Below are 17869 nucleotides of genomic sequence, written 5' to 3' on the forward strand. Positions count from 1 at the left end.
TGAAAGTTGCGTAATAATGGGTGTTTACCCTCCCCCGGTAAGTACATTGGTGGTACGGCGGCCCACATCTCCAGCAAAATACTCATATTTTTTCACCGCCGATTTGAAAAATGTACAGGTCTCTCTCATTGATGGCCTGCACCGACATACACTTTTAAACACACCTCCCACCACAAGTTCTAGAATTGCGAACTTTAGAGCTGGGGAGCTACATTCGAATCTCGGCATCAGCTCAACATCCTGTGATTCCAGGCAAATCGCTTTGTCTCCCCGTGCCTACCACAAATTAATGTGTTCTTCTGTAATGTAAATTGTGCTCATGCCATGTTGTCGAGTTCGCGCTATATAATATTGCAAGGAAAAATAAAGTAGGGAAACTCGAGTTCACACACTACTGAATGCGCACTCTTAAGTGCATCAGCAGTGCACAGTGAATCGGAGCGTTTCACAGGCCTGTCACAGTGAAGAAATGCTATCAAAACGAAATCCTACAAAACAATATACTACTGGCCGGCAGCAATTCATACCCGGACAATGTCGTGAAGGGCTGCTAGTATACTATATAATATTCACTGCCCACTACTAATCTCATCCCATAATGCTTTGAAAGGGCCTTTGGTTGGGAATGTTTTTTTGCCAATAACTATGTTTGGGTTTGTCCTAAGAGGATGAGACCACAACTAAATCGTTCAATAAGATGTGCTTTTTTTGTTTTCAAAGCTTAAGTTTGGTACTCCCCCTAGGTTAGGGAGGATCCCAAAATCATCACATCTCCCACTGCTTGCTTATTTTCAGTTTCACCATTGTGAAAGTACTATATGTACTGTAGCATATAAAGATAGATATACTTATTTTATCGTATCTGGGAGGAATCATCCATCATTGTATATATCATGCCAGCACTGATGGATCTCGAACTGTGCTGACACTCTGGCACTCCTCAAGAACATCCAGGCAAAAAACACTCCAAGAAGGCCAACTGGTTCACTCCTGCAGACGTCTCGAGAAGAGATGGAGTCACAGCATGAATCAATGAATCAACTCCGCAACACAGTCACCATGGCGCAAGGGTGCCGGCATTGGCGTCTGGCAGCCATTGTGCGCCAACGTACAGGAAAAAGACAAAGGGGCTTATTCATGAGCCCCTTCTCAAAGTTTAACACCGATGGTGTGTCATTTTCTTGATGTACTTGCAGCGTTAATCTTGTACCACGTTGCTCCATATTTACAAAGTAACACATCTAGGCATATGCATGTCATTTCAAAGCTCTATGCCACATTATACTTGCGTCAGGTGTGATGCATGTAGGGTGACACAGTAAAAAAGGGTGGTAGGTGCACTGCACTGGTTGGTTGTAAGGATTAATTAGAAGTTACGTTGGAGAGGGTGCTCTCGAGGGTAGTGTGACCGTCTCACACTTTGAAATATCAAAAGGCATGTGTAAGCAATAGAATTGCAATTACATCCCCTCATAGAGGCACACCTGGATGTTCATAAGCAATGACTCTGTGGTTTTTCAAAGTTCGGCTTTATTTTCACATTTGTATTATTTTATGGAAGATTTCAGTGTTTCACAAATGTATAGATATTGAACTCATATCTATATGATGTATATCAATTGTAATCCAAAATGCTCCGATGCATTTCGGGCTCCGATGCAATTCTATTGCTTACACATGCCTTTTGATGCATGTAGGGTGGGCATCCCCACCTAAGAAAGCCTCATGGGAGTGGTGCAGTGAAATCTATCAGATTTCAATGGGACAATGCAAAATGTCCTAGCTAACGTGCAGGAAAGTTTCAATTCTATTAAGGACGTGGAGGCGAGGGTTAGGCTGTATCTTTCTTCATTTATTGTACTCCAGCAAGCAGCCTTTCAAAGGATCATAATTTACATTTAGAACCACATTTCCCATGAACACAGGGAAATGGAAACAGAAATGTCCTCACACAGTATCAGCCAATCCCATGACAGGACGCCTCACATCTTCCTCTGTGGGCGCTCTATCTTCCTCTTTCTTCCTGCGACCCCTTCATGGTAGTCTTCAAATTATTCCTGCTTGCCAGTATCCGAACCTAAGAGATAAGGACATTAAGTAAACTCTGGGGAGTAACTCCTATGAAACTACTTTAACATCACTTAACTGGCAAGAGTATCAATATCATCAACAACAGGTCATAGTAGAGGACTTTCATCGCAAAGATTTTACTCAACATACAAACACAGAATTCTGGGAGGGTTCGAATGAAGACCAGATGGGCTAATCCTCACCTTTGCGTCCTTAGTAGAATTTAAACTTTCCAGCACGTTTGCTAGGAAATTTTGCATTCTATGTCAGGAGCGGAGGCTTTTGATTAGGCTAGATTAAAGCTTGTCCACCACCAAAGAAGCTAGTGACACCACTGGTTTAAAGTAAAAATCTTTTGAAGGTAGAATCCAAGGACCAGTCCGCAGCATTCAGAATGTCCTCGAGTCGCGCCCCTAGGGAAAAAGCCTTGGACGCCATTGCACCCCTTACAGAATGAGCTCCAAAGCGGGAGATATCTTTGCAAGCCTCCTGCATAACCCAGCGGACCCATCTCGCAATAGTAGGGGACGAAACCGCCCGTGTGGTTTTTTAAGAGCAATAAACAACTGTTTGACGCCCTGTGGGCATATATCTTTTGTTGCAACCTCATAGGCTTTGAGCGCTCTAAACACACACAATTTAGGGACGTCCAGAAATGCAGGATAGGATACAATACGTTAACTGCACTTAGTACGCCTAGAAATGTGAAAGGTAACTCCATCCTGAGTGAAAACCCGGCCTGTGAGATCTAAGGCCCGCACGTCCGAAACCCTTCGACAAGAAATTAAACACAGCAAGATTGCGAGTTTAGTTAACATTTGTTTCCTCAATAAATATTTGTTAGATGGCTACGATCGAAACAGGTTCAAAACTTTTTTCACATCCCACAAAACTGAGTAACGTAGCTCCGGAGGGACCAATAACCTGATACCTCTCAATAGTTTACAGACCAAAGGATGCTTCCCAATAGGGCGATTATCCAGTGGAACGTGGCCTGCCGAGATCGCTGAACGAAAGGTATTAATTGACCTATAAGCCAACCCTTCTTTCGCCAGTGAGGCTAAGAAGTTTAGGATGTGGACAATGTCCGCCCCCATCAGATCCGCACACTGCCTGTGGCCAGAAGGCGGTGAGAATTCCCATGAGGATCCTTGAGGAGATCGGGACTGAGGGGTAGAGGGATTGGAAAATCCCAGGAAAGTTCCATCAGAACCGGATACCAGGCTTGCGACCTCCAGACTGGGGTAATCACCACCAGATCCACCTGAAGTGTGGCTCAATGGTTAGAGCGGCAGACCCTGATGCAGAGATCTGGCCCGGGACCTGGGTTCAATTCCCCGCCTCGGCGGGTCTTGGGCTCAAAATTCTACAGACCTGATAATTCTCGCCTCGGTGCCTATTCCAATCATGGAGTCCCACTCTGCAACTCTGGGCAATAGCTTGCTTAATCTCCACAATGGCCCCCACAACGCTAAGGATGCCTGGCCTCCACCTTGGCGGTGCCCAGGAGTGAACACCTCACAGGGAAAGCCAGGATGGGTTCCACAGCGGTATTCGTACAAGCGCCTTGAGACCCTTGCGGGTGAGTAGTGCGCTATACAAGTATCAATTTAAATTTTTTACATTTACATTTACATTTACCTGGGTTGATAACCTCATGATCATCGCAAAGGGGAGAAACGCATAACCCTGTTCCTTGCTCCAATCCTGAAGGAAAGCATCCACTCCCAATGCCTCCGGATCTAGTCGCCAGCTGTAGTAACGTTTCAGTTGGGTGTTCAGCCGAGAGGCAAAGAGGTCCACTGAGAACGGACCCCATCGGGCATGGATTTCCCTGAAAATACTGGGTTGTAATTGCCATAGGCTGGTGACCTTCCAGTGACTAGAGCACCAATCTGCCACCTGGTTGGACGACCCTGGAAGGTGCTCCGCTGACAGGGATATCTGATTGGACAGACAATATTCCCAAAGATCGCGGGCTAGATTGGATAACGCTTTGGATCGGGTCCCGCCGAGATGGTTGATGTAGCGTACTACTGCCACATTGTCCATCTTGAGAAGAACACAGCTTTGGACCTTGTCCTTTGTCCAACACGTCACTGCAAATGAACCCGCCATCAACTCCAAGCAGTTGATGTGGAGGCACATGCTACTGGCATCGGACTCTATTACCAGATCAGGCTTGGAACCGAATATTGCTCGGCCATTCCAGGCCTACATATGATCTATCCACCATTGCAACTCTGTTCTGGCCTCCTCTGTGAGGGGAACAACTTGAGAGTAGGTAAGACCTTTGCGCAAGTGAAAAGTTTTGAGACGTTGCAGGGCCCTGTAGAGCAGGGGACCCGGGAATATTGCTTGAATTGATGACGACAGAAGGCCTACCGCCCTGGCTAAGTGTCGTAGCAAAATTGTAGGCCTTGCCAGAGTGCGCTTCAGCTCGTATTTTGGATAGCTTCCAAGAGGGCAGAGACAATGTGTCCGCCACCGAGTCAATCATAAAGCCCAGAAACTGCATTCTCTACAAAGGGAGGAAGTCCGATTTGGTCTCGTTGATAACAAACCCTAGCGACTCCAAGAGGAACACCGCCTTTTGTAGGTGGGTCACCAGCATCCGCGGAAATTTGCTTATGATGAGCATGTCGTCCAGATAAAATATCAACCGGATGCCTTCTGATCGGAGGCGCTCCACCAACGGCTTCATCACCTTGGTTAAGCACCACGGGGCGGAGGACAGCCCAAAGGAAGGGAGGTGTACTCGTAAGTCTGCGAGCTCTACTGAAACTGAAGAAAACGTCTGTGCGGTGCAAAAATCAGGATCATAAGGTAGGCGTCCTTCAGGTCCAGGCGGACCATCCAGTACCCTTCCTGAAGAAGATCCCGTAGGAGGTGAATACCTTCCATTTTGAAATGGTGGTAAGTGAGCCACCCGTTGAACTCCTTGAGATTTATTACAGGGCGATAGGCCCCATCCTGCTTTTCCACTAAGAAAATGTTGCTGAGGAACCCCCAAGGATGTAGAGTGGAGTGAGTAATGGCCCCTTTCTGCAGTTAGTCTGAGATTTCGTCGTCGATTAGCACCTTCTGAGCCTCAGTAAAGGCTATAGGCTTGGGTCGAAGGGGTTGCTCGGGTAGGCCTGAGTACTCTATTTGAAACCCACTGACGGTTTGTTAAACCCAAGCGTCGGAGGTAAGCAAAGATCAATTGTGAAGAAAATACTGGTCTGCCCCCCAACCGCACGCCCGTCGCATTATGAACTCTCACCTCTGTGATTGTTGTATCCACCATGTCCTCCGCCTCTGCCACTGCGTCGGCGGAGAAAACCCCTGGTCGGGTAGAAGTTCCTGAATTTGTCAGAGTCCTGGTATTGTCCTCTGTGGGACTCGCCTTGTTTATAGGAGGCTCTACTGTAGGGTCTGCCGGTCGAGCACCCCCTGCCACGACCGGCCGCGCCAAAAACACGCGGGGTGAAGATGCGTTTTATTGACGTTTGGGCCTTGTCTAAGGAGTTAAATGTATTGACAGACTTGCCAAGTTCTTTGACAAAGGGATCCCCAAAGAGATCACCCTCCGCGATTGGGCCTGCTTCGAAAGTGTCTAGCTCACCTAACTTAGGGTCTGTTTTAATGAGTATGGACCTGCGTCTCTCAGTCAAAATTGCTACATTAGCATTTCCCAGAAAAATAATCGCTCTCTGGGCCCAACTTGAGAGTGTGTCCGGCGAATTCAGAGTGCCCGAGGCCTTGGCGTCCTCGGCCATATCTAGAATTTTTCCCAAAGGCCCGCTGTGTCCAGGAGTTTATCTTGGCATGCTCTCCAGGAGAGATCAATGCCTTTCTTAGGATCCTTTACAAATTTTGTCAAAAAGGTGGACATCTTGGGATCTATTTCCTGTGTAACTGCGACCTTACCCTCTAGGGTAGGACGCGGGCACTCTGCACGAAGGCAACTACGCACTTCCTGATCCAGGGGCTTACGCAGTGTTGGACCTGGCCCTTTTTGGCAGGTTCACCCCGAAACTTTTTGCTTTTTCCTAGCCTGTTTCTGGAACCTGGTGTTGGTGATTCTAGGCCTTTGCGCAATTTTTCACTGTGGTACAGTGTAAAGTGCGTGAGCTCTCTGTATGTGTGGTGAGTGACCTGCCCTCCCATAGGAATGAATGGGGAATATGTATGCCCATGGTAGTTCCTGATGTGTGGGGAGTGCAGGGTCGAGTTTGGTATGTGCAAATTCGTGAGATCGAATGCTGCGTAATGATGTATGTGGCATGGATGGGTCTAGTGTGGAGGTGCCACTTCTGGACATGGGTGTGCGTGTGTAGTAAGTCTGCTGGCACGTGATTGGCTGGCGCCTGGCTCCAGGAGTGTGCCTGGGCCTGCTTGTGGATTGACTGTCTGGTTTGAGGGTGATAGGGGCTGGGGAGCCCCCAGGAGGTTGTCTGAGTCAGCCCTTGGTTGAATGACTGAATCTGCAACTAGAGTGGTGGGAGGAGATAGCACCTGGGAGTGAATAGGGATGTGCCTGCCTGCCACAATGCTGGCTCCACCTCCTGCTGGGCGGCTGTCGCCTCTGCCCCTCACACTGAAGGAGTTCCCTATAACCAGTTGTAGCTGGTTCTCACACTGCCTGCACCCTGCTAGACAAAGGATTTTATAGTATAAAAAGGGGCTGTGTCCCCTTACAAAATGTTCTTGTTTCTGACTTGAATCCTGCCAGGGGCGTGCTGCCGCTTGGGCCCAGGGGAAGGCTTGCCTCCCTGGGCCCTGCCCAGCCCCTGAACTCCTGAAGGACTTTGCTGGACTTATGGACCTTTACTTGTGCTCTAGCGCCTGGGAGTGCTTGATTTTGGCCCCCAGCTCTTAAAAGCGCTTTACTTTGGTTCCACTAGCGCTGGGAGCGCTGAATTCTCCTCTAAATGCCTGGAAGCGCTTTAATTGAAATTTTAGCACAGGGACCGCTTTAAATTTCCTTTAGCGCTTGGGAGCGCTTCAATTGTGCTAGCGTTATATTTAAATTCGAGGGAGCCCACCCCTCTTCAGCCCCGCATCACCGCCGCCGGCCCGATCCTTCGTGAGGCGCTGTCCCGCCTCCCCACCCCAGGGCAGCGCTGCTATTGGCCGCAGCCGCGACCCCGGAGGTCAGGCAGGCTGCGGCGGGACATGGCCAGGCCTGCTATAAACAGGAAGCAAACGGGAGCCCACCCCACGCTCCTGTAGCTGGAAGAGGTTTGCCGGTTCCTGGCCGGGGCTCCCGAGGACGAGGGAGAGCCCCGGACCGCCTGCTTGTGAGGCGGGATTGAGAGGATGCTGGCCGCGAGAGAGAGGATGTCGGCGTCTGCCAGGCAGGGCTCCCGTGTCCCAGTGAGAGTCCTGCGGATGTGAAGTGCTGCCGGTCCCGCAGCACAGGTGGAAGAGACCGGCTCCAGAGACGGCAGCGCGACGCTGCTGCCCTGCCGAGTGGAGACTGCTCCCTGCACCTGGAGAGCCCGGTAAGTGTGGGTCTCTCCGTGGTAGTGGTGCCGGAGGGAGATGGAGTCAGAGCGGCCCCGTGTGCTCAGTGGGCCGCTCCAACAAGGCGAGAGTTGTTCCCGGGGCTAGTAGGCCCGTGATTGTCCCGCGTTAGGGGCATTTTGGTTATAGGGGGCACGTCAAGTTGTTTAAGGAGCCTGCGGGCTCCCCCCGATGCCCCATTAGTTTCCCGAGCCCATGTATGGCTCAGTGGGGCACATTATTGATTTAAGAGCCTAGATGGCTCCCACCAAATTGCACCTTGGTTGTTTTAGCGCCAGTGCGCTCCACACGCTATTAGGGGCATGGTTATTGGTTCTGAGCCTCGTGGCTCCAATGTTGGGGGCCATATTTGATTACTCAAGGAGCCAGGGTGCCCCGGGGGCACAGGTGATTCCAGAGCCAGAGGGCTCCAGCGTTTGGGCGCAGAATTGTCAGAGCCTGTGTGGCTCCAGCCTGCGCATATTTGTTTCCAGAGCCAGAGGGCTCAGGTTGGCGCAGTTTTGTCTCTGAGGGCCAGTGAGGGCCCTGTCGCAGTTATGATGTCTCAGCTGCCCAGCAATTAGTGGGCAGCTGCACCGTTTAGGCGCAATTTGGGAGAGAGAGTCCCTGTGTGGGACAGAGATGGCACAGTGGTGCCAGGCCTTCTACAGCTGCGCAGCACTTAGTGCCTGCTGCAACGTTTAGGCCCTGTTGGCGTTCCCAGGTGCTCAGCAAGTAGTGGGCACCTGCAACGTTTAGGTTTTGCGCCGGTGGCGCACTCCTGACTGGCGCTGCATTGGTAGCGCGCCCTGACATTCTGGACACAGGGTTTTTGAGTGCCCTTGTTGGATGGCCAGTTGGCCAGGGGGCTGGTATGTGATTTCTGCGCATTGTGATTTCTGTTTTTAATAGTAATTGCTAAGGTGATGTTTGCGCAATGTGGTTACCTGCTATGCTTATGATGGTAATTGCCTACTGTGAGTTTTGCGCAATGTGATGTGGTGCTAGGAAATGTAATGCATTTAATATGATTACGCACCTTGATCTTACACCTCTGAATGTTTTTATGCATCATGTGTTTTTGCGCTATTGAGTTGTGTTCTGGCACCTCTGAATGTTTTTATGCATCATGTGTCTTCCTTGTTCTTACACCTCTGAATGTTTTTATGCATCATGTGTTTGCTTTCCCTACACCGCTGAATGTTGTGATGCATCGTGTGTAATGTGTTCTTGCTTATACTCCTAAATGTATTTTATTCTTAGGTGGTTGTTCTTTCCAGTACAGGTGGTCCTAGTGAGGTCCTGGTTCCCTGCGTGATATTCTCTTAAGGTGGTTAGGGTTGCGTAGGTGGTACTTACCTGTTACCAGTAGTTACTGGTTGTGTGCTATACTTGCTAATTTGTGCTATAGTGATTTTATATCCTATATTCTAAGTTCTAAAAATGCTGATTCTGACAGTGGCCCATGTGGCCCTGTCTTGTACATAATCCCTTGTAAATATTGCCCGTGCCAGTTGGCACAATGTACATGTGTGATTTCTATCTGATGTGTTTTGACAATACAGAAGTTATTTTTATATAACCTTGTGTGGAGTTCCTTTTGTGGTGTGCCTAGGATGTTGGTGCTGTTGTGTGCTTGCGCAAATGCTTTACACATTGCCTCCGGGATAAGCCTGTCTGCTCGTGCCAAGCTACCAAGGGGGTGAGCAGGGGTTATCTTGGCGTGTGACTCCCTTGCCCTGACTAGAATGGTGGTTTCTGCCTGGCTTTGGCGTCAGCCTTAGCCTACCAGAAATAGCCAGTTCCAACATTGTTGGTCAGCGGTGCGGATTAGGACTTGTGTTTGCGCAGTGCCATAGCGACAGCTGGCTACATTACAAAACTCTGCATTTTCTAGATAGACACATGTTTGGGATTATTGTTGATGATTTTGTTTTCCTCAAGAGTGTCATTTTCAAATGGTGTTCCTGCGCTTTATGTTATGTTATGTTATGTTATATTTACTTGTATAGCGCGCAGCTGCCCCAGCAACGGGCGTCCCTGCGCTTTTCCAGAGAGACCGGAAAGTCAAGTCAATATTGCATTCATGTAACCTGATAATTTTGAAGGTTAATCGGTCACTATATATATGTGACTAAAGACAATGAGAGATAATAGAAATAAAATAAAAAATAAAATAAAAAATAAAAACATTAGATATCTTGGCTCTTTTGCTGGCATATCATGGCAATCCGTCTGGATAACCAAAGACTCATACATGGAAGGAGGGTGTTGAGGCGACAAAAAAGAGAAGACGAATATATGGTCCAGATGGCATTATACATTGGGATGTTGTAAAAGAAGGAATTGACACCGTGACGTGTTTATTTGGTTTTAAACTGAAAAAAGCATTCCTCGGTGTCAACTGCTTTCTGTGGAACAATTAATTACACCATTTTCCGGTTATGTGCCTCCGCACGTCATTCCATTCCCAAAAGTAGCTGCATTTATGCAATTATGTTTAGTGGCAGATGGGAGAAAATGACAGGGCGGGACGCCAGTAGAGGGGGAGGTTCCCATAGATAAGGAATCCCTTGCTGGTTCCAGTGCCCTATCCCTGTTCCTGTCCCTGTGTGGGTAGATGGAAGAGAGGGAGTGTGGAGGAGGAATGGCTTGCTCGGGAGGGTGATTATCCCCTGAGTGTAGTGTGTGTGTCTGGATCCCCAGTATGGTAGGATCCAGTGGTGGCAGCTAAAATGTGTCCAGTGCATGTAGTCCCATTCCCAGTTCCCAGAGTATGGTGCCTGGTGCTCAGTAAGAGGAGTACAGGTTGAGAGTCAGGGGCAGTGAGGAACTGTCTCACCAGTCTGGAGGGGGAGTGTGTGGATGAGTGGTGTGTTGAACTGGGGGAGTTGGTGTGAGTTTTTTTTAAAGGAGCTTGCACAGGAGGTGTACCTCTGGTGGTGTGCAGGAGGTCCTGCAGAGGCACTGGACAAGAAGGTGGATGTCTGGCGGTGTGCTAGATGTCTTGCAGAGGCATTAGGGAGTGATTCTAAAAGTAGTGGCTTGTGTATCTGATGATCCTGTGTAGCGGAAGAGGTTCATGTGTAGCCCAGCTATGTCACAGTAGGATGGTAGGGGCTCATGTCCTGTCTCAGTGGAGGCGGAGTGAGTGTGGGATGGTGTGTCCCATGTTGGCCCGAAACCCTGTCTCAGGGCCTGGAGGGTTCCCTAAGGGAGTGCCAGGGTCAGGGGCCTACGCTGTACTTACAGGTCATTTGAGGAGGATCTTCCTGTATCTAGAGGATGAGGAGTTTCTGTAACAAGAACTCCGGCGGTCCTGGTGTTGGGTAGTACCGCTCCCAAGTGGAGGGTGCAGAAGTCCTGGTTCGCTGGGCATTTGACCGTCTAGAGTGCTTGACCATTTGTGGGGCCTCTGGAGGTCATTCCCCGAGGAGGGGGGAGGCCAGGTTCAGGTTCAGCCTGACCTGGAGAGAAGGGCATCTGTAATCAGTGTCCTGACCGGTTTTGGCTTCCAGGGGTACCGCTCCAAGGTGAGAGGGTGCAGAACTCTGGAAGGGAGTGCAGAGGGATGGTGTCCTTACCTCTGACCCCGGTGCAACCTGAGGGTTTAGATCCTAGGTTGGGAGATTAGGAAACTTCCAGGTCAAGAAGGAATCTCTGCCAAAGTAGATCAGCTGAAGAGACTGAGGGGGCTACCCTTGCTGTGTGATCTGGGGCCCACCTGCAGTTTGTTGTTTCCACTAAGGTAGAGGAAAGGGGACTTTGCTGTGTGCTGTGTCCCCCCACCTGCTTGAAGAGGGGCTGTGCTGTGTGCTTTGTACCTCCGAAGTGAAATAGTTTCCAGATCCCAGGTGGTAGACCAGTTGATGGAGGAAGGTCCTGATCTGGTGGAGAGATGTGTTCTGGTGGGTGCTTCCCTGGGAGGGTGAGGAACTCCAGAAGTAGAGGTAGGGTGGGGCATTCTTGCCCGTGACCTCTGGTCAGCCTGAGGGTATGGTCCCTAGGTTGAAGGATCAGTGGTAGTTGTAGCTACACTGAGAGGGAGAGTGGAGAATGGCTATTGTGTGCCAGGGGTTACTGCCCCCCACTCTGTAGATTGGTCAGGACCACTGACATTTGGATGGCCTAGGGCCTGGTCCTGACCGTGGAGGACTAGAGAGTACCAGTAGGGTATCCTAGTTGTGCCAGAGAGCTCTTGTTGAGAGAAATACATGTGGGTTCAGAGTGTGGGAAAACCGGAGGGTGTCCCTGCCGTGCGGGCCCGTGTCCATGTTTTGTCACCCAAAGCAGGGAAGCCCATCAATGGAGTGATTGGTCTACCCTGCGTTTTGGCTGGAAGGGGGTTGTGTTGGACCTGGCCCTTTTTGGCAGGTTCACCCTGAAACTTTTTGCTTTTTCCTAGCCTGTTTCTGGAACCTGGTGTTGGTGATTTTAGGCCTTTGAGCACTTTTTCACTGTGGTACAGTGTAAAGTGCGTGAGCTCTCTGTGTATGTGTGGTGAGTGACCTGCCCTCCCATAGGAATGAATGGGGAATATGTATGCCCATGGTAGTTCCTGATGTGTGGGGAGTGCAGGGTCGAGTTTGGTATGTGCGAACTCGTGAGATCGAATGCTGCGTAATTATGTATGTAGCATGGATGTGTCTAGTGTGGAAGTGCCACTTCTGGACATGGGTGTGCGTGTGTAGTAAGTCTGCTAGCACGTGATTGGCTGGCGCCTGGCTCCAGGAGTGTGCCTGGGCCTGCTTGTGGATTGACTGTCTGGTTTGAGGGTGACAGGGGCTGGGGAGCCTCCAGGAGGTTGTCTGAGTCAGCCCTTGGTTGAATGACGGCATCTGCAACTAGAGTGGTGGGAGGAGATAGCACCTGGGAGTGAATAGGGCTGTGCCTGCCTACCACAATGCTGGCTCCACCTACTGCTGGGCAGCTGTCGCCTCTGCCCCTCACACTGAAGGAGTTCCCTATAACCAGTTGTAGCTGGTTCTCACACTGCCTGCACCCTGCTAGACAAAGGATTTTGTAGTATAAAAAGGGGCCGTGTCCCCTTACAAAATGTTCTTGTTTCTGACTTGAATCCTGCCAGGTGCGTGCTGCCGCTTGGGCCCAGGGGAAGGCTTGCCTCCCTGGGCCCTGCCCAGCCCCATGACTCCTGAAGGACTTTGCTGGACTTATGGACCTTTACTTGTGCTCTAGCGCCTGGGAGCGCTTGGTTTTGGCCCCCAGCGCTTAATAGCGCTTTACTTTGGTTCCTCTAGCGCTGGGAGCCCTGAATTCTCCTCTAAATGCCTGGAAGCGCTTTAATTGCTATTTTAGCGCAGGGAGCGCTTTAAATTTCCTTTAGCGCTTGGGACCGCTTCAATTGTGCTAACGTTATATTTAAATTCGAGGGAGCCCACCCCTCTTCAGCCCCGCATCACCGCCGCCGGCCCGATCCTTCGTGAGGCGCTGTCCCGCCTCCCCACCCCAGGGCCGCGCTGCTATTGGCCGCAGCCGCGACCCCGGAAGTCAGGCAGGCTGCGGCGGGACATGGCCAGGCCTGTAACAAACAGGAAGCGGACGGGAGCCCACCCCGCGCTCCTGTAGCTGGAAGAGGTTTGCCGGATCCTGGACGGGGCTCCCGAGGACGTGGGAAAGCCCCGGACCGCCTGCTTGTGAGGCGGGATTGAGAGGATGCTGGCCGCGAGAGAGAGGATGTCGGCGTCTGCCAGGCAGGGCTCCCGTGTCCCGGTGAGATCCCTGCAGATGTAAAGTGCTGCCGGTCCCGCAGCACAGGAGGAAGAGACCGGCTCCAGAGACGGCAGCGCGACGCTGCTGCCCTACCGAGCGGAGACTGCTCCCTGCACCCGGAGAGCCCGATAAGTGTGGGGTTCTCCGTGGTAGTGGTGCCGGGGGGAGATGGAGTCAGAGCGGCCCCGTGTGCTCAGTGGGCCGCTCCAACATGGTGAGAGTTGTTCCCGGGGCTAGTAGGCCTGTGATTGTCCTGCGTTAGGGGCATTTTGTTTATAGGGGGCACGTCAAGTTGTTTAAGGAGCCTGCGGGCTCCCCCCGATGCCCCATTAGTTTCCCGAGCCCATGTGTGGCTCAGTAGGGCACATTATTGATTTAAGAGCCTAGATGGCTCGCGCCAAAATGCACCTTGGTTGTTTTAGCGCCAGTGCGCTCCACACGCTATTGGGGGTATGGTTATTGGTTCTGAGCCTCGTGCTCCAACGTTGGGGGCCATATTTGATTACTCAAGGAGCCAGGGTGCCCCGGGGGCACAGGTGATTCCAGAGCAAGAGGGCTCCAGCGTTTGGGCGCAGATTTGTCAGAGCCTGTGTGGCTCCAGCCTGCGCATATTTGTTTCCAGAGCCAGAGGCCTCAGGTTGGCGCAGTTTTGTCTCTGAGGGCCAGTGAGGGCCCTGTCGCAGTTATGATGTCTCAGCTGCCCAGCAATTAGTGGGCAGCTGCACCGTTTAGGCGCAATTTGGGAGAGAGAGTCCCTGTGTGGGACAGAGATGGCACAGTGGTGCCAGGCCTTCTACAGCTGCTCAGCACTTAGTGCCAGCTGCAATGTTTAGGCCCTGTTGGCGTTCCCAGGTGCCCAGCAAGTAGTGGGCACCTGCAACGTTTAGGTTTTGCGCCGGTGGCGCACTCCTGACTGGCGCTGCATTGGTAGCGGGCCCTGACATTCTGGACACAGGGTTTTTGAGTCCCCTTGTTGGATGGCCAGGGGGCTGGTATGCGATTTCTGCGCATTGTGATTTCTATGTTTTTGATAGTAATTGCTAAGGTGATGTTTGCGCAATGTGGTTACCTGCTATGCTTATGATGGTAATTGCCTAATGTCAGTTTTGCGCAATGTGATGTGGTGCTAGGAAATGTAATGCATTTAATATGATTATGCACCTTGATCTTACACCTCTGAATGTTTTTAGGCATCATGTGTTTTTGCGCTATTGAGTTGTGTTCTGGCACCTCTGAATGTTTTTATGCATCATGTGTCTTCCTTGTTCTTACACCTCTGAATGTTTTTATGCATCATGTGTTTTCTTTCCCTACACCGCTGAATGTTGTGATGCATCATGTGTAATGTGTTCTTGCTTAAACTCCTAAATGTTTTTTATTCTTAGGTGGTTGTTCTTTCCAGTACAGGTGGTCCTAGTGAGGTCCTGTTTCCCTGCGTGACATTCTCCTAAGGTGGTTAGGGTTGCGTAGGTGGTACTTACCTGTTACCAGTAGTTACTGGTTGTGTGCTATACTTGCTAATTTGTGCTACAGTGATTTTATATCCTATATTCTAAGTTCTAAAAGTGCTGATTCTGACAGTGGCCCATGTGGCCCTGTCTTGTACATAATCCCTTGTGAATATTGCCCGTGCCAGTTGGCACAATGTACATGTGTGATTTCTATCTGATGTGTTTTGACAATACAGAAGTTATTTTTATATAACCTTGTGTGGAGTTCCTTTTGTGGTGTGCCTAGGATGTTGGTGCTGTTGTGTGCTTGCGCAAATGCTTTACACATTGCCTCCGGGATAAGCCTGTCTGCTCGTGCCAAGCTACCAAGGGGGTGAGCAGGGGTTATCTTGGCGTGTGACTCCCTTGCCCTGACTAGAATGGTGGTTTCTGCCTGGCTTTGGCGTCAGCCTTAGCCTACCAGAAATAGCCAGTTCTAACATTGTTGGTCAGCGGTGCGGATTAGGACTTGTGTTTGCGCAGTGCCATAGCGACAGCTGGCTACATTACAAAACTCTGCATTTTCTAGATAGTCACATGTTTGGGATTATTGTTGATGATTTTGTTTTCCTCAAGAGTGTCATTTTCAAATGGTGTTCCTGCGCTTTATGTTATGTTATGTTATGTTATATTTACTTGTATAGCGCGCAGCTGCCCCAGCAACGGGGCGTCCCGGCGCTTTTCCAGAGAGACCGGAAAGTCAAGTCAATATTGCATTCATGTAACCTGATAATTTTGAAGGTTAATCGGTCACTATATATAAGTGACTAAAGACAATGAGAGACAATAGAAATAAAATAAAAAATAAAATAAAAAATAAAAACATTAGATATCTTGGCTCTTTTGCTGGCATATCATGGCAATCCGTCTGGATAACCAAAGACTCATACATGGAAGGAGGGTGTTGAGGCGACAAAAAAGAGAAGACGAATATATGGTCCAGATGGCATTATACATTGGGATGTTGTAAAAGAAGGAATTGACACCGTGACGTGTTTATTTGGTTTTAAACTGAAAAAAGCATTCCTCGGTGTCAACTGCTTTCTGTGGAACAATTAATTACACCATTTTCCGGTTATGTGCCTCCGCACGTCATTCCATTCCCAAAAGTAGCTGCATTTATGCAATTATGTTTAGTGGCAGATGGGAGAAAATGACAGGGCGGGACGCCAGTAGAGGGGGAGGTTCCCATAGATAAGGAATCCCTTGCTGGTTCCAGTGCCCTATCCCTGTTCCTGTCCCTGTGTGGGTAGATGGAAGAGAGGGAGTGTGGAGGAGGAATGGCTTGCTCGGGAGGGTGATTATCCCCTGAGTGTAGTGTGTGTGTCTGGATCCCCAGTATGGTAGGATCCAGTGGTGGCAGCTAAAATGTGTCCAGTGCATGTAGTCCCATTCCCAGTTCCCAGAGTATGGTGCCTGGTGCTCAGTAAGAGGAGTACAGGTTGAGAGTCAGGGGCAGTGAGGAACTGTCTCACCAGTCTGGAGGGGGAGTGTGTGGATGAGTGGTGTGTTGAACTGGGGGAGTTGGTGTGAGTTTTTTTTAAAGGAGCTTGCACAGGAGGTGTACCTCTGGTGGTGTGCAGGAGGTCCTGCAGAGGCACTGGACAAGAAGGTGGATGTCTGGCGGTGTGCTAGATGTCTTGCAGAGGCATTAGGGAGTGATTCTAAAAGTAGTGGCTTGTGTATCTGATGATCCTGTGTAGCGGAAGAGGTTCATGTGTAGCCCAGCTATGTCACAGTAGGATGGTAGGGGCTCATGTCCTGTCTCAGTGGAGGCGGAGTGAGTGTGGGATGGTGTGTCCCATGTTGGCCCGAAACCCTGTCTCAGGGCCTGGAGGGTTCCCTAAGGAAGTGCCAGGGTCAGGGGCCTACGCTGTACTTACAGGTCATTTGAGGAGGATCTTCCTGTATCTAGAGGATGAGGAGTTTCTGTAACAAGAACTCCGGCGGTCCTGGTGTTGGGTAGTACCGCTCCCAAGTGGAGGGTGCAGAAGTCCTGGTTCGCTGGGCATTTGACCGTCTAGAGTGCTTGACCATTTGTGGGGCCTCTGGAGGTCATTCCCCGAGGAGGGGGGAGGCCAGGTTCAGGTTCAGCCTGACCTGGAGAGAAGGGCATCTGTAATCAGTGTCCTGACCGGTTTTGGCTTCCAGGGGTACCGCTCCAAGGTGAGAGGGTGCAGAACTCTGGAAGGGGGTGCAGAGGGATGGTGTCCTTACCTCTGACCCCGATGCAACCTGAGGGTTTAGATCCTAGGTTGGGAGATTAGGAAACTTCCAGGTCAAGAAGGAATCTCTGCCAAAGTAGATCAGCTGAAGAGACTGAGGGGGCTGCCCTTGCTGTGTGATCTGGGGCCCACCTGCAGTTTGTTGTTTCCACTAAGGTAGAGGAAAGGGGACTTTGCTGTGTGCTGTGTCCCCCCACCTGCTTGAAGAAGGGCTGTGCTGTGTGCTTTGTACCTCCGAAGTGAAATAGTTTCCAGATCCCAGGTGGTAGACCAGTTGATGGAGGAAGGTCCTGATCTGGTGGAGAGATGTGTTCTGGTGGGTGCTTCCCTGGGAGGGTGCGGAACTCCAGAAGTAGAGGTAGGGTGGGGCATTCTTGCCCGTGACCTCTGGTCAGCCTGAGGGTATGGTCCCTAGGTTGAAGGATCAGTGGTAGTTGTAGCTACACTGAGAGGGAGAGTGGAGAATGGCTATTGTGTGCCAGGGGTTACTGCCCCCCACTCTGTAGATTGGTCAGGACCACTGACATTTGGATGGCCTAGGGCCTGGTCCTGACCGTGGAGGACTAGAGAGTACCAGTAGGGTATCCTAGTTGTGCCAGAGAGCTCTTGTTGAGAGAAATACATGTGGGTTCAGAGTGGGGGAAAACCGGAGGGTGTCCCTGCCGTGCGGGCCCGTGTCCATGTTTTGTCACCCAAAGCAGGGAAGCCCATCAGTGGAGTGATTGGTCTACCCTGCGTTTTGGCTGGAAGGGGGTTGTGTTGGACCTGGCCCTTTTTGGCAGGTTCACCCTGAAACTTTTTGCTTTTTCCTAGCCTGTTTCTGGAACCTGGTGTTGGTGATTTTAGGCCTTTGAGCACTTTTTC

The 17869-nt window shown here is 50.4% G+C and overlaps 1 long non-coding RNA gene across 2 annotated transcripts in view; it reads right to left on the bottom strand.

Moving 5' to 3' along the window:
• Positions 1–1831: 1831 nt before the first annotated feature.
• Positions 1832–17869, bottom strand: part of LOC144807872 (uncharacterized) — a 359493-nt gene continuing 343455 nt past the window's right edge. For both annotated transcript variants that reach the window (XR_013606487.1, XR_013606486.1), the window contains one exon: positions 1832–2077. This is a non-coding gene — a long non-coding RNA (uncharacterized LOC144807872). The remainder of the gene's footprint in view (positions 2078–17869) is intronic.

This window comes from Lissotriton helveticus, chromosome 1_2 (genome assembly GCF_964261635.1).
Source record: "Lissotriton helveticus chromosome 1_2, aLisHel1.1, whole genome shotgun sequence".
NCBI classification, from domain to species: Eukaryota; Metazoa; Chordata; class Amphibia; order Caudata; family Salamandridae; genus Lissotriton; species Lissotriton helveticus.